This window comes from Pseudophryne corroboree, unplaced genomic scaffold (genome assembly GCF_028390025.1).
Source record: "Pseudophryne corroboree isolate aPseCor3 unplaced genomic scaffold, aPseCor3.hap2 scaffold_471, whole genome shotgun sequence".
In the NCBI taxonomy this organism is placed as follows: Eukaryota; Metazoa; Chordata; class Amphibia; order Anura; family Myobatrachidae; genus Pseudophryne; species Pseudophryne corroboree.
In genome coordinates, this window is record NW_026970083.1 from 251,190 (window position 1) to 266,869 (window position 15,680).

Genomic DNA, 15,680 nt, shown 5'->3' on the forward strand with positions numbered 1-15,680 from the left:
TTCCAGCCAACTTTGGCCCACTGCTTGGATGACATCACCGTATGCAAATCCGTCTTCTGCAGACCTTTTCCCAGGAATGCTTGTACTAGTTGTTGCATTTGGTTTGTTGTTTGGGGGTGCTTCAGTATTAGGCAGCCTTCTGCTCTCCCATGTTCATCTGAAAATATGTGTTCTCCCTGCAGTTGTTGTCCCCAGATGAGAGTTCCCTTGTGCTGCCTCAGTTGAATCTCCTTTACTTGACAGAGATGTGCCTGAGCAGCGGCCCTCCCCAGCCCTATCCCAAATCATACTTATTTTGCATAGGAGATACCATTGTCATGAAGATTGTTCTCCCAGGGTGAGGTTCATTCATTGCATTCTGGGTATGCTGACCCCTGTCATTTCCCCAAATGTGGGAAACTCAACTGCATTATTTGTGGTAGTGGGGGACTGTGTTTGTGCTTTCCTCTGGTCAGCTCTGGTAAAAGTCAGATTTCTTTGTCTCAGATCTTCCTCTAGCCTTGTTCTTCTTTCGAGAGTTTCCTTGTGCTGCCTCAGTTGGATCTCCTTCACTTGACAGGGGGGTGCCCGAACAGCGACCCTCCCCAGCTCTAGCCCAACTCCTACTTACCTGCCAGGTGAGATACTATGATCAGGAAGGTGCTTCTCCCAGGGCAAGGCTCACCCAATGCACTCTGGGTGTGCTGCTCCTACGATTTCCCCAAATGTGGGACACTTGATTACATAATTTGTGTTTCCTCTGGTCGGCTCTCGTATAATTCAGATCTCTTTGTCTCAGGTCTCTCTCCAGCCTAGTTTGCTGTCTGTTTCCACTTCTCTTTTCTTGAGCCGCTCCCTTCTATGCCCTTGTGCACTATCCTGACTTCTCCCGTCTGCTTACTTTGTGCCTTCCAACGCACAATGCAAACTACAGGTAGTGCTGCAGGGCCCACACCCTTTTACTTGCTTTACAGAGCAGCTCTGGAGCTGTTACAGTGCCCAGCTGCTGCAAGAAATCAGCTTGAATGCTTCAGGGGCTGGGGCATAGCCAACATGAGCCCCACACCGAAGGAAGGTGGAGGTGTTTAATGCAAACTAGGGGTCATCCAAGCGCCGCAAAAGGCCGCCATGCCCTGCACACCCCTTTTTTATTTTCATATGCAGACGAGGGTTGAAGCCAACTTTGACCCACTGCTTGGATGACATCACCATATGCAAATCCATCTGCTGCAGGCCTTCCCCCAGGAATGCTTGCACTAGTAGTTGCATTTGGTTTGTTGTTTGGGGGTGCTTCAGTGTTAGGCAGCCTTCTGCCCTCCCATGTTCATCTGAAAATATGTGTTCTCCCTGCAGTTGTTGTCCCCAGATGAGAGTTCCCTTGTGTTGCCTCAGTTGAATCTCCTTTACTTGACAGAGATGTGCCTGAGCAGCGGCCCTCCCCAGCCCTATCCCAAATCATACTTATTTTGCATAGGAGATACCATGGTCATGAAGATTGTTCTCCCAGGGTGAGGTTCATTCATTGCACTCTGGGTATGCTGACCCCTGTGATTTCCCCAAATGTGGGAAACTCGACTGCATTATTTGTGGTAGTGGGGGACTGCGTTTGTGCTTTCCTCTGGTCAGCTCTGGTAAAAGTCAGATTTCTTTGTCTCAGATCTTCCTCTAGCCTTGTTCTTCTTTCGAGAGTTCCCTTGTGCTGCCTCAGTTGGATCTCCTTCACTTGACAGGGGGTGCCCGAGCAGCAATCCTCCACAGCTCTAGCCCAACTCCTACTTACCTGCCAGGTGAGATACTATGATGTTCACTGTTAGGGCAATCAGGATGTGGAATTCCCTGCCAGGGAAGGTGGTAATGGCGGACTCTGTAATTGGATTTAAAAAAGGAATGGATACATTTCTGAATGAAAAAGCTATCCAAGGTTATAATACTTAAAATATCAACATGGTTAATCCGGGGGTAACATGAGTTATAGTAGCTAACTAGTCATAAAACATTATTCAGCAAGTATGTAGAATCATCACAACTTAAAACAGGTTGAACACGATGGGCAATTTGCCTCTATTCAACCTCAAAAAATATGTTACTATATGTTACTATATTACTATGTTACTGTAGTATACAGAACACCACAATGTAATGAGCAGTGATAGTGAGCACTGATGAGGATACTAGAACTGACACTGAGCAGCAAGATGCAGCACTGGACTATTAGTAATGTACTGTAGTATGCTGAGCACCACAATGCAGCACAAGCAAATGAGCAGTGATACTGAGCACTGATGAGGATACTACTGAGAACTGACACTGAGCAGGAGAGACACACTACTAGTATTACTGAGCAGCAATAAGTAACCACTGATACTGAGCACTGATATTGAGATTTCCACTGAGAGAACATAGCCACGTCCTCTCCGCTCTCTCTTCAATGCACGAGTAAAAATGGCGGCAACGCGCAGCTCTTTATATGGAATCCGAATCTCGAGAGAATCCGACAGCGGGATGATGACATTTTCCCTTGTTCAGGTTTTCCGAGTCAGGCGGGAACAACCGAGCCTGCCTCGGACCAGTGTAAACCACGTGGAGTTCGTCGGGAATTCGGTTCTCGGAGAACCGAACCCGCTCCTCTCTACCTTATACCCATCAATTTTTTTATTTTCAATCTAAGCCCCTGCAGTTTTCTGTAAGCATCTGCTTCGCTATGATGATCAACAAGTCACAAGGGCAAACACTCAGGGCTTGAGGCGTAGATCTTAGGACCAGCTGCTACAAGCATGGCAGAGGTGTCACTATCACTGGTGACACCCAGAGAGGTGGCGAAGGAGATTGTAATGCAGTGCGCGCAGATAAGCAGCGCAATGGTAAAAAGGAGGCATGGTTTCATAGGTAGGGGCGTGGCCTGGTGGCCTGAATCTACATTTTGTTGCTCCGGGTGTCCCGGGGGTTGGGGGCTGCACCCGGGGACTAGTGTGTGTGCGGTGCTGGCTCCTGCACAGTGACAGGGCATGGCCACCCATCATGACACCTCCATTCTTGACCATGCTGTAATTGCAGTCGCACTGCAGTTCAGCGTGATCATAAAAAATGGTGTAGCCTCCTGCTGGTGCAGACTGTATGTGCGCGCAGGAAGCCGCCACCATTTTTGTGATCACAGCGGCTGAATGTGATGTCATACAGCCGCTGTGACCACGCCCCCTGTGTCTCCTCCGTTGCAGACCCCATTTTGAAGCCTTGCCCCCGCACCGCTCCATCCCTGACTTGGAAATGGAGTGTTGCTGACCCCCCTCTCCCCCCCCCCCCGCCCCGATTGACAGGCAGAGGCGATCGCATTCTCTGCGGGGTGCCGCAGAAAATGCAGGCACATGCGTATGCTGTTAGCAATTTTTGCAGTTGGATCGCTTATTGTGATTGCATTCCAACCTGAATCAGGCCCTATTACCTATCACAATGCGCTGCGGGCAGTACAAAATTGGGTTAATATAGGAGTAAAACTCCCAGACCTGTGCTCCTTAACTGTACCTGGTGGCTAGTGGAGCGGCTGCCCAGTAATCAGTGTCCACGCCAGTGCGCACACGGTCCACCCCCTACGGCCACGCTCCCCTTCATCAGCGGCCTCGTGATCCGGAAGGGCGGTGTGTGTGTGACTGACCTTAGGAAGAAACTGGAGCCTCCGCTGCAGTGACCCAGCAACCAGGGCACGGGAGTATACAGCGCCGCTGGGAGTGATGAAGCTGCAGTAAAGATGTCTATTAGACCTAGCCTGCTGCAGCCCTTGTAGATTCTCATAAAACAAGTTCTTCTTTTCTTGTCAAAATTAATAGCTAAGAATAGGCTGCCTGAGGCAGGCCCCTGTTAAGTGGCCTGCTACTGAAGGCACCAACTACAAACTGAGCTCCCTGTTCATGGAAGCGGGGTTATAGAGGAGGATGCGCTGAGCATCTTGGGAACAGTCAAAAGCTTTGAGCCGGTTGGTGCCTCAGATCAAGATCCTACTCTACACCCCAATGTGAATCCTTGTGGAGTCCAGTGTACCCCACAGAAGAAATTAATGTGTCACACCCATTGGCAGCAACCTTAGAATAGCTGCTGACGGGCACAATTGAGAAAGGAAGGGGGGGGGGGACATTTGAATCCAGCACATAGATGCAATTCAAATATGTAATTTGTACCTTCCTATTTTAAAATATAATGGATGAACCTCACCCTGTGAGAACAATCTTCATGATCAAGAGATCTCATATGCAAAATAAGTATGAGTTGGGATAGGGCTGGGGAGGGTGGCTGCTCGGGCAGCCCCTCCCCCGTCAAGTTAAGGAGATTCAACTGAGGACGCACAAGGGAACTCTCGTCTGGGGACAACAACTGCAGGGAGACCACATCTGTTCAGATGAACATGGGAGGGTGGAAGGCTGCCTAATATTGAAGCACCATCAAATATCAAACCATATGCAACAACTAGTACAAGCATTCCTGGGGGAAGGTCTGCAGAAGACGGATTTGCATACGGTGATGTCATCCAAGATGTGGGCCAAAGTTGGCTGGAACCCTCATCTGCATATGAAAAGAGAAAAGGGGCATGCAGGGCATGGCGGCCTTTTGCGGTGCTTGGATGACCCCTAGTTCGCATTAAACACCCCCACCCTCCTTTGGTGTGGGGCTCATGTTGGCCATGCCCCATCCCCTGAAGCATTCAAGCTGATTTCTTGAAGCAGCTGGGCACTGTAACAGCTCCAGAGCTGTTCTGTAAGGCAAGTAAAAGGGTGTGGGCCCTGCAGCACCACCTGTAGTTCGCATTGTGCGTTGGAAGGCACAAAGTAAGCAGACGGGAGGAGAAGTCAGGATAGTGCGCAAGGGCATCCTTTTCTCTTAGTCCGTAGAGGATGCTGGGGTCACATTAAGAACCATGGGGTATAGACGGGATCCGCAAGAGACATGGGCACTTTAAGACTTTCAAAGGGTGTGAACTGGCTCCTCCCTCTATGCCCCTCCTCCAGACTCCAGTTATAGGAACTGTGCCCAGGGAGACGGACATTTCGAGGAAAGGATTTATTGTTAAACTAAGGTGAGCATCTTACCAGCTCACACCTTAAGCATGCCGCAGAACGTGGCATTCAACAGAACACAAGCCAACGGCATGAACAATTGCAGCAAAAAGCTGACCAGAACCATAACATAACATGTGTATAACCACAAGTAATAACTGCAGACACAGTATGGACTGGGACGGGTGCCCAGCATCCTCTACGGACTAAGAGAAAAGGATTTACCGGTAGGTATTAAAATCCTATTTTCTCATACGACCTAGAGGATGCTGGGGTCACATTAAGAACCATGGGGTTATACCAAAGCTCTTGAACGGGTGGGAGAGTGCGTACGACTCTGCAGCACCGAATGACCCAACTTGAGGTTATCATCAGCCAAGGTATCAAACTTGTAAAACTTAGCAAAAGTGTTTACTAAATAGCTGCTCGGCAAAGTTGCAATGCCGAGACTCCCCGACCAGCTGCCCAGGATGAACCCACCTTTCTAGTAGAATGGGTCTTCACCTAATTCAGTAACGGCAATCCTGCCATGGAATGAGCATGCTGAATCTTACCACAGATCCAGCGCATAATGGTCTACATGGAAGCAGGACACCCAATCCTGTTGGGAGCATACAGGACAAACAGAGCCTCTGTTTTCCTAATCTGAACCGTTCTGGTGACATAAATTTTCAAAGTTCTGACCACAGCCAGAGACTTTGACTCAACGAAGGTGTCAGTGGCCAAAGGCACCATGTGGAAAGATGAACCACCTTCGGCAGAAATTGTTGACGTGTCCTCAATTCTGCTCTATCTTCATGAAAGATCAAATAAAGGCTCTTGTGATACTGCATGGTTTGTACTGTTTTCCATGTGCTCCCAGATCTTTCAAGCAAGTAGCATGGTCAAGAAAGTTCTGTTTGAAAAGAAACAACATTTACTGTCATTGTTATAGAATTTGGGAGAAAAAACAAGAAGAAATCTGCACTGTTGACGCACTGGACAGAATGAATGAATCATAAAATATAACCTTTATTAAGTATGTATTAAAATTGGATAAATATTAATATTATTATCCCAAACTGCAGTGAAACATAAAGGTTAAAATCACAGAACTAACATACATGTGCATAAGAAGAATAAAGAGATGTGAAAAAAAGGTTTAAAAAGCGTGTCCGTGTGTGATTATTTTTGAAGGCACAACCCTGGCGGGGTTGTTTATATAGATATATATGTTGCTAATAATCACTTTCTAGCGTAATGTTATTAAATAGCTGTTAGTATCTATGTCGTCAGGTACCACTGGGTCGTATCCTATATACTCCCTTCACTCAATAGGGGTTACCTCCCGGGAAGCCATCCCCATTGGCGAATTTGTGGGGGTGATTGAGTATAACCGGTAAGCTAACCTCCAATTTGTGGGGTGCTTAGGTAGATGGGGATCACTTATTTCTCTGTGTCCCCTAAGACTATATTCCTAAATTCAATACCACAGGGGGATAGCTTTCTATATCGGATAAGGAATCACTTGATAGGGAAATCTCTATGCATCATGGAAAGATCATATTTATTAATATCCAAACTAAAAAAATGATGAATAGCTTTAATTTAGCTGTTTAGATATAGTTAATTGGCGAGATATACCAACAGGTGCGGTTGCCTTAAGGAATATGGCAATTCCAATATAAATAGCAGCCCTCCTTCATATAATCAGCCAGATCTTATTAAATCTGGTCCAGATATAGCCGTTCAGATATACTTAATTGACAACATATATCAATCGGTGGGGTTGCCTTAAGGAATATAGCAATTCCAATTCTCATATAAATAGCAACCTTCCTTCATATATTCAGCCAGATCTTATTTAATCTGATCTAGGCGTAGGCAATAATGCTTTCCTTAGAGGTATAGCCACCTCAATTCTTATTAGGAAGCAAAGTGTCTGTCATAATGGTTTATCCAATTCATCTAAGAAATAATATATTCCATGTGTCAGAGATTCATTACTCTCTATTTACACTGTTAAAGAGTTAATTCTTATTATGTTACAGTGTAATGAAATTATCATATAGGGAGATGTGGCAATTCCATGTGCTATATATATAATAACCCTTAGTGGTCCAGATTCCACAATGAGGAATTTTCTTATAAACCGCTGAAACACACAGCTGTTTGACTGACTTCCAAATATATCTATCTCACTTTGTAACAGTCTTATGATAGAGAAACTGTTACATATTCGGTCACTTAGTTATCTAAAGGTAAACAGACTCAGTGTGAGGGTAATATAATATATCAAATGCGCTGTCAATAATCGTGGTAACTGGTGTAATAATGTGGTATATTGAGTATGCTAGTAAGGCATATAACTGCTCTCCAGCCTTTAAGTGTTACCAATCAATTTGTTACACTGTAAAGGATTTATGGTGTCCTGTTAGGACATGCAGCTGCTAGGCTGACTCAAAGATTTATCCATTTGTAACAATTATGTAACAGTTATATACATGTTACTGGTATTACATAGAAATAGTATGACACAGGCCAGCAGTCCCATGTGTCTAGATTCCACAATAGGAGATTTTCTTTGTCTTATAAACTGCTGGAACACACAGCTGCTAGACTGACTTCAAATATATATATTACTTTGTAACAGTCTTATAGTAAAGAGACTGTTACACACTGTCATTTAGTTATCTCAAGGTTAGCAGATTCTGTGTGAGGATAGTGTTCTGTTAGAACATGCAGCTGCTAGGCTGACTCATAGAAAATGTATCCATTTGTAACAAATGACACATACAGCATTAAATTAATATCTATAGCAGCCCATGTGACATCTCTACTCTTATCATAATTGTCTGGTTATTGCCAATCTGGACAGCAGGAGTGATATATATTCACTAGTCCCAATATCCCATCATATAAATATACCCACACTGATATACTTTCTTATCAAGAGTTATTAGTAGCTATCTGTATGCACTTTAGACATTGTATCTGCTAAGTGACATCATATCTAGTGTATTCCTTTCTTATAGCTCAGCTTCTATTCCCTATTAGTGGAGACTAACAGCTAACATCATAATCATATATTTTTGTTTTATAACATTTCACATGAGTCAAATACACGCGGACACGCCGTGCCCTACACGTGTGTTTCACTGCATCTATGGCAACTTACATTAAAGCTAACAAGAAAGCACACTCGTTCTGTCTTTAAACTGATAAAAGAAACCCCAATAATATGGGGCATGCAAAAATTGAGATAAAACTCAGTTTTGCTCCTCTCCACGGAAATCTTTAATAAAAGGCGAAATATTTGTTAGTTCTGAAGAGAAACCAGAGCATGACCAAGATTCCACCTGTCGCCTGAGTGCCATGCCAGCAGTTCTCATTGAGCTCAAAGTGAGCACCCAATTTGAAAGAAAGATAGCAGATTTCTCACCAGGCTTCCCCTAGCTATAAACATGGTTTGTACTCTTTTCCATGTGTTCCCAGATCTTTCAAGCAATTAGTATAGTCAAGAAAGTTCTGTTTGAAAAGAAACAAACATTTACTGTCATTTCTATGCAAATGAGCTTACATTAAAGCACACTCGTTCTATCTTTAAACAGATAAAATAAAACCCCAATAAGATGGGGAATGCAAAATTTGAGATAAAACTCAGTTTTGCTCCTCTCCACGGAAATCTTTAGTAAAAGGCGAAAGATTTGTTCGTTCTGAAGAGAAACCAGAGCATGACCAAGATTCCACCTGTCGCCTGAGTGCCATGCCAGCAGTCCTCATTCAGCTCAAAGTGAGCACCCAATTTGAAAGAAAGAAAGCAGATTTCTCACCAGGCTTCCCCTTGCTATAAGCATGGTTTGTACTCTTTTCCATGTGCTCCCAGATCTTTCAAGCAAGTAGCATGGTCAAGAAAGTTCTGTTTGAAAAGAAACAGACATTTACTGTCATTGTTATACAAATAAACTTACATTAAAGCCAACAAGAAAGCACACTCATTCTGTCCTTAAACTGATAAAAGAAACCCCAATAATATGGGGCATGCAAAAATTGAGATAAAACTCAGTTTTGCTCCTCTCCACGGAAATCTTTAATAAATGGCGAAAGATTTGTTCATTCTGAAGAGAAACCAGAGCATGACCAAGATTCCACCTGTCGCCTGAGTGCCATGCCAGCAGTCCTCATTCAGATCAAAGTGAGCGCCCAATTTGAAAGAAAGCAGATTTCTCACCTGGCTTCTCCTTGCTATAAGCATGGTTTGTACTGTATTCCATGTGCTCCCAGATCTTTCAAGCAAGTAGCATGGTCAAGAAAGTTCTGTTTGAAAAGAAACAAACATTTACTGTAATTTCTATGCAAATGAGCTTTCATTAAAGCACACTCATTCTATCTTTAAACCGATAAAAGAAAATCCAAAAAGATGGGGCATGCAAAAATTGAGGTAAAACTCAGTTTTGCTCCTCTCCACGGAAATCTTTAGTAAAAGGCGAAAGATTTGTTCGTTCTGAAGAGAAGCCAGAGCATGACCAAGATTTTCATCTGAAAATATGTGTTCTCCCTGCAGTTGTTGTCCCCAGATGAGAGTTCCCTTGTGCTGCCTCAGTTGAATCTCCTTTACTTGACAGAGATGTGCCTGAGCAGCGGCCCTCCCCAGCCCTATCCCAAATCATACTTATTTTGCATAGGAGATACCATGGTCATGAAGATTGTTCTCCCAGGGTGAGGTTCATTCATTGCATTCTGGGTATGCTGACCCCTGTGATTTCCCCAATGTGGGAAACTCGACTGCATTATTTGTGGTAGTGGGGGACTGTGTTTGTGCTTTCCACTGGTCAGCTCTGGTAAAAGTCAGATTTCTTTGTCTCAGATCTTCCTCTAGCCTTGTTCTTCTTTCGAGAGTTCCCTTGTGCTGCCTCAGTTGGATCTCCTTCACTTGACAGGGGGTGCCCGAGCAGCAATCCTCCACAGCTCTAGCCCAACTCCTACTTACCTGCCAGGTGAGATACTATGATCTTTACTGTTAGGGCAATCAGGATGTGGAATTCCCTGCCAGGGAAGGTGGTAATGGCGGACTCTGTAATTGGATTTAAAAAAGGAATGGATACATTTCTGAATGAAAAAGCTATCTAAGGTTATAATACTTAAAATATCAACATGGTTAATCCGGGGGTAACATGAGTTATAGTAGCTAACTAGTCATAAAACATTATTCAGCAAGTATGTAGAATCATCACAACTTAAAACAGGTTGAACACGATGGGCAATTTGCCTCTATTCAACCTCAAAAACTATGTTACTATATGTTACTATATTACTATGTTACTGTAGTATACAGAAAACCAAAATGCAATGAACAGTGATAGTGAGCACTGATGAGGATACTAGAACTGACACTGAGCAGCAAGATGCAGCACTGGACTATTAGTAATGTACTGTAGTATGCTGAGCACCACAATGCAGCACAAGACAATGAGCAGTGATACTGAGCACTGATGAGGATACTACTGAGAACTGACACTGAGCAGGAGAGACACACTACTAGTATTACTGAGCAGCAATAAGTAACCACTGATACTGAGCACTGATATTGAGATTTCCACTGAGAGAACATAGCCACGTCCATTCCGCTCTCTCTTCAATGCACGAGTAAAAATGGCGGCAACGCGCAGCTCTTTATATGGAATCCGAATCTCGCGAGAATCCGACAGCGGGATGATGACATTTTCCCTTGTTCAGGTTTTGCGAGTCAGGCGGGAACAACCGAGCCTGCCTCGGACCAGTGTAAACAACGTGGAGTTCGTGGGGAATTCGGTTCTCGGAGAACCGAACCCGCTCCTCTCTACCTTATACCAATCAATTTTTTTATTTTCAATCTAAGCCCCTGCAGTTTTCTGTAAGCATCTGCTTCGCTATGATGATCAACAAGTCACAAGGGCAAACACTCAGGGCTTGAGGCGTAGATCTTAGGACCAGCTGCTACAAGCATGGCAGAGGTGTCACTATCACTGGTGACACCCAGAGAGGTGGCGAGGGAGATTGTAATGCAGTGCGCGCAGATAAGCAGCGCAATGGTAAAAAGGAGGCATGGTTTCATAGGTAGGGGCGTGGCCTGGTGGCCTGAATCTACATTTTGTTGCTCCGGGTGTCCCGGGGGTTGGGGGCTGCACCCGGGGACTAGTGTGTGAGCGGTGCTGGCTCCTGCACAGTGAAAGGGCATGGCCACCCAGCATGACGCCTCCCTTCTTGACCATGCTGTAATTGCAGTCGCACTGCAGTTCAGCGTGATCATAAAAAATGGTGTAGCCTCCTGCTGGTGCAGACTGTATGTGCGCGCAGGAAGCCGCCACCATTTTTGTGATCACAGCGGCTGAATGTGATGTCATACAGCCGCTGTGACCACGCCCCCTGTGTCTACTCCGTTGCAGACCCCATTTTGAAGCCTTGCCCCCGCACCGCTCCATCCCTGACTTGGAAATGGAGTGTTGCTGACCCACCTATCCCCCCCCGCCCCGATTGACAGGCAGAGGCGATCGCATTCTCTGCGGGGTGCCGCAGAAAATGCAGGCACATGCGTATGCTCTTAGCAATTTTTGCAGTTGGATCGCTTATTGTGATTGCAATCCAACCTGAATCAGGCCCTATTACCTATCACAATGCGCTGCGGGCAGTACAAAATTGGGTTAATATAGGAGAAAAACCCCCAGACCTGTGCTCCTTAACTGTACCTGGTGGCTAGTGGAGCGGCTGCCCAGTAATCAGTGTCCACGCCAGTGCGCACACGGTCCACCCCCTACGGCCACGCTCCCCTTCATCAGCGGCCTCGTGATCCGGAAGGGTGGTGTGTGTGTGACTGACCTTAGGATGAAACCGGACCCTCCGCTGCAGTGACCCAGCAACCAGGGCACGGGAGTATACAGCGCCGCTGGGAGTGATGAAGCTGCAGTAAAGATGTCTATTAGACCTAGCCTGCTGCAGCCCTTGTAGATTCTCATAAAACAAGTTCTTCTTTTCTTGTCAAAATTTATAGCTAAGAATAGGCTGCCTGAGGCAGGCCCCTGTTAAGTGGCCTGCTACTGAAGGCACCAACTACAAACTGAGCTCCCTGTTCATGGAAGCGGGGTTATAGAGGAGAATGCACTGAGCATCTTGGGAACAGTCAAAAGCTTTGAGCCGGTTGGTGCCTCAGATCAAGATCCTACTCTACACCCCAATGTGAATCCTTTTGTGGAGTCCAGTGTACCCCACAGAAGAAATTAATGTGTCACACCCATTGGCAGCAACCTTAGAATAGCTGCTGACGGGCACAATTGAGAAAGGAAGGGGGGGGGGGGACATTTGAATCCAGCACATAAATGCAATTCAAATATGTAATTTGTACCTTCCTATTTTAAAATATAATGGATGAACCTCACCCTGTGAGAACAATCTTCATGATCAAGAGATCTCATATGCAAAATAAGTATGAGTTGGGATAGGGCTGGGGAGGGTGGCTGCTCGGGCAGCCCCTCCCCCGTCAAGTTAAGGAGATTCAACTGAGGAAGCACAAGGGAACTCTCGTCTGGGGACAACAACTGCAGGGAGACCACATCTTTTCAGATGAACATGGGAGGGCGGAAGGCTGCCTAATACTGAAGCACCATCAAATATCAAACCATATGCAACATCTAGTACAAGCCTTCCTGGGGGAAGGTCTGCAGCAGACGGATTTGCATACAGTGATGTTATTCAAGCAGTGGGCCAAAGTTGGCTGGAACCCTCATCTGCATATGAAAAGAGAAAAGGGGCGTGCAGGGCATGGCGGCCTTTTGCAGTGCTTGGATGACCCCTAGTTCTCATTAAACACCCCCACCCTCCTTTGGTGTGGGGCTCATGTTGGCCATGCCCCATCCCCTGAAGCATTCAAGCTGATTTCTTGCAGCAGCTGGGCACTGTAACAGCTCCAGAGCTGTTCTGTAAGGCAAGTAAAAGGGTGTGGGCCCTGCAGCACCACCTGTAGTTTGCATTGTGCGTTGGAAGGCACAAAGTAAGCAGACGGGAGGAGAAGTCAGGATAGTGCGCAAGGGCATCCTTTTCTCTTAGTCCGTAGAGGATGCTGGGGTCACATTAAGAACCATGGGGTATAGACGGGATCCGCAAGAGACATGGGCACTTTAAGACTATCAAAGGGTGTGAACTGGCTCCTCCCTCTATGCCCCTCCTCCAGACTCCAGTTATAGGAACTGTGCCCATGGAGACTGACATTTCGAGGAAAGGATTTATTGTTAAACTAAGGTGAGCATCTTACCAGCTCACACCTTAAGCATGCCGCAGAACGTGGCATTCAACAGAACACAAGCCAACGGCATGAATAATTGCAGCAAAAAGCTGACCAGAACCATAACACAACATGTGTATAACCACAAGTAATAACTGCAGACACAGTATGGACTGGGACGGGTGCCCAGCATCCTCTACAGACTAAGAGAAAAGGATTTACCGGTAGGTATTAAAATCCTATTTTCTCATACGACCTAGAGGATGCTGGGGTCACATTAAGAACCATGGGGTTATACCAAAGCTCTTGAACGGGTGGAAGAGTGCGTACGACTCTGCAGCACCGAATGACCCAACTTGAAGTTATCATCGGCCAAGGTATCAAACTTGTAAAACTTAGCAAAAGTGTTTACTAAATAGCTGCTCGGCAAAGTTGCAATGCCGAGACTCCCCGACCAGCTGCCCAGGATGAACCCACCTTTCTAGTAGAATGGGTCTTCACCTAATTCAGTAACGGCAATCCTGCCATGGAATGAGCATGCTGAATCTTACCACAGATCCAGCGCATAATGGTCTACATGGAAGCAGGACACCCAATCCTGTTGGGAGCATACAGGACAAACAGAGCCTCTGTTTTCCTAATCTGAACCGTTCTGGTGACATAAATTTTCAAAGTTCTGACCACAGCCAGAGACTTTGACTCAACGAAGGTGTCAGTGGCCAAAGGCACCATGTGGAAAGATGAACCACCTTCGGCAGAAATTGTTGACGTGTCCTCAATTCTGCTCTATCTTCATGAAAGATCAAATAAAGGCTCTTGTGATACTGCATGGTTTGTACTGTTTTCCATGTGCTCCCAGATCTTTCAAGCAAGTAGCATGGTCAAGAAAGTTCTGTTTGAAAAGAAACAAACATTTACTGTCATTGTTATGCAAATAAACTTACATTAAAGCTAACCAGAAAGCACACTCGTTCTGTCTTTAAACTGATAAAAGAAACCCCAATAATATGGGCATACCTCCCAACTTTGTCGGCTCGCAAAGAGGGACACACGCGCGGCGAAGTCGCACGCGCTCCCAAAAAGGGCGTGGCCTAAGTAAAAAGGGGCATGGCTTCGCGGGAGGACCCGCGATCGCGAGTCACGCCCCCGTTTTCGGCACTGAGGGGGCATGCCCAGCGCTCTGTGAGCCGCTGGCATGCCACCTCTCCCTCTGACTTCAGTGAATAGACGCTGTGCGCACAGCGACTATTCACCGCTGCTCTGCTAAGCAGGGCAGCGACAGACAGAGCCTCCCAACTGTCCTCCCCACCGCGGGACACTGCGGCCCGCAGGTGGGACAGCGGGACAGTCCCCAAAAAACGGGACTGTCCCGCGAAAATCGGGACAGTTGGGAGGTATGATATGGGGCATGCAAAAATTGAGATAAAACTCAGTTTTGCTCCTCTCCACGGAAATCTTTAGTAAAAGGCGAAAGATTTGTTCGTTCTGAAGAGAAACCAGAGCATGACCAAGATTCCACCTGTCGCCTGAGTGCCATGCCAGCAGTCCTGATTCAGCTCAAAGTGAGCACCCAATTTGAAAGAAAGAAAGCAGATTTCTCACCAGGCTTCCCCTTGCTATAAACATGGTTTGTATTCTTTTCCATGTGCTCCCAGATCTTTCAAGCAATTAGTATGGTCAAGAAAGTTCTGCTTGAAAAGAAACAGACATTTATTGTCATTGTTATGCAAATAAACTTACATTAAAGCTAACAAGAAAGCACACTCGTTCTGTCTTTAAACTGATAAAAGAAACCCCAATAATATGGGGCATGCAAAAATTGAGATAAAACTCAGTTTTGCTCCTCTCCACGGATAATCTTTAATAAAAGGCGAAAGATTTGTTCATTCTGAAGAGAAACCAGAGCATGACCAAGATTCCACCTGTCGCCTGAGTGCTGTGCCAGCAGTCCTCATTCAGATCAAAGTGAGCGCCCAATTTGAAAGAAAGCAGATTTCTCACCTGGCTTCTCCTTGCTATAAGCATGGTTTGTACTGTATTCCATGTGCTCCCAGATCTTTAAAGCAAGTAGCATGGTCAAGAAAGTTCTGTTTGAACATAAATAAACATTTACTGTCATTTCTATGCAAATGAGCTTACATTAAAGCACACTCATTCTATCTTTAAACCGGTAAAAGAAACCCCAAAAAGATGGGGCATGCAAAAATTGAGATAAAACTCGGTTTTGCTCCTCTCCACGGAAATCTTTAGTAAGAGGCGAAAGATTTGTTCGTTCTGAAGAGAAACCAGAGCATGACCAAGATTTTTATCTGAAAATATGTGTTCTCCCTGCAGTTGTTGTCCCCAGATGAGAGTTCCCTTGTGCTGCCTCAGCTGAATCTCCTTTACTTGACAGAGATGTGCCTGAGCAGCGGCCCTCCCCAGCC

General features: G+C 45.6%; 11 non-coding genes across 11 annotated transcripts; 4 read left to right on the forward strand and 7 right to left on the reverse strand.

The window, feature by feature from the left end:
- Positions 1-286: 286 nt before the first annotated feature.
- On the forward strand, positions 287-450 carry LOC135027702 (U1 spliceosomal RNA). Its single transcript, XR_010224106.1, has one exon. It is a non-coding gene; the product is annotated as a U1 spliceosomal RNA (small nuclear RNA).
- Positions 451-602: 152 nt separating this feature from the next.
- Positions 603-765, forward strand: LOC135027867 (U1 spliceosomal RNA). Its single transcript, XR_010224251.1, has one exon. It is a non-coding gene; the product is annotated as a U1 spliceosomal RNA (small nuclear RNA).
- Positions 766-1,436: 671 nt separating this feature from the next.
- Positions 1,437-1,600, forward strand: LOC135027795 (U1 spliceosomal RNA). Its single transcript, XR_010224195.1, has one exon. It is a non-coding gene; the product is annotated as a U1 spliceosomal RNA (small nuclear RNA).
- A 6,629-nt stretch (positions 1,601-8,229) lies between these two features.
- Positions 8,230-8,345, reverse strand: LOC135027916 (U5 spliceosomal RNA). The gene has a single exon (XR_010224297.1). It is a non-coding gene; the product is annotated as a U5 spliceosomal RNA (small nuclear RNA).
- A 275-nt stretch (positions 8,346-8,620) lies between these two features.
- LOC135027886 (U5 spliceosomal RNA) lies at positions 8,621-8,736 on the reverse strand. Its single transcript, XR_010224267.1, has one exon. It is a non-coding gene; the product is annotated as a U5 spliceosomal RNA (small nuclear RNA).
- A 286-nt stretch (positions 8,737-9,022) lies between these two features.
- Positions 9,023-9,138, reverse strand: LOC135027908 (U5 spliceosomal RNA). Its single transcript, XR_010224288.1, has one exon. It is a non-coding gene; the product is annotated as a U5 spliceosomal RNA (small nuclear RNA).
- A 270-nt stretch (positions 9,139-9,408) lies between these two features.
- Positions 9,409-9,524, reverse strand: LOC135027889 (U5 spliceosomal RNA). Its single transcript, XR_010224270.1, has one exon. It is a non-coding gene; the product is annotated as a U5 spliceosomal RNA (small nuclear RNA).
- A 144-nt stretch (positions 9,525-9,668) lies between these two features.
- Positions 9,669-9,831, forward strand: LOC135027688 (U1 spliceosomal RNA). The gene has a single exon (XR_010224092.1). It is a non-coding gene; the product is annotated as a U1 spliceosomal RNA (small nuclear RNA).
- A 4,815-nt stretch (positions 9,832-14,646) lies between these two features.
- Positions 14,647-14,759, reverse strand: LOC135027919 (U5 spliceosomal RNA). Its single transcript, XR_010224300.1, has one exon. It is a non-coding gene; the product is annotated as a U5 spliceosomal RNA (small nuclear RNA).
- A 286-nt stretch (positions 14,760-15,045) lies between these two features.
- On the reverse strand, positions 15,046-15,162 carry LOC135027921 (U5 spliceosomal RNA). The gene has a single exon (XR_010224302.1). It is a non-coding gene; the product is annotated as a U5 spliceosomal RNA (small nuclear RNA).
- A 270-nt stretch (positions 15,163-15,432) lies between these two features.
- On the reverse strand, positions 15,433-15,548 carry LOC135027892 (U5 spliceosomal RNA). The gene has a single exon (XR_010224273.1). It is a non-coding gene; the product is annotated as a U5 spliceosomal RNA (small nuclear RNA).
- Positions 15,549-15,680: the final 132 nt, after the last annotated feature.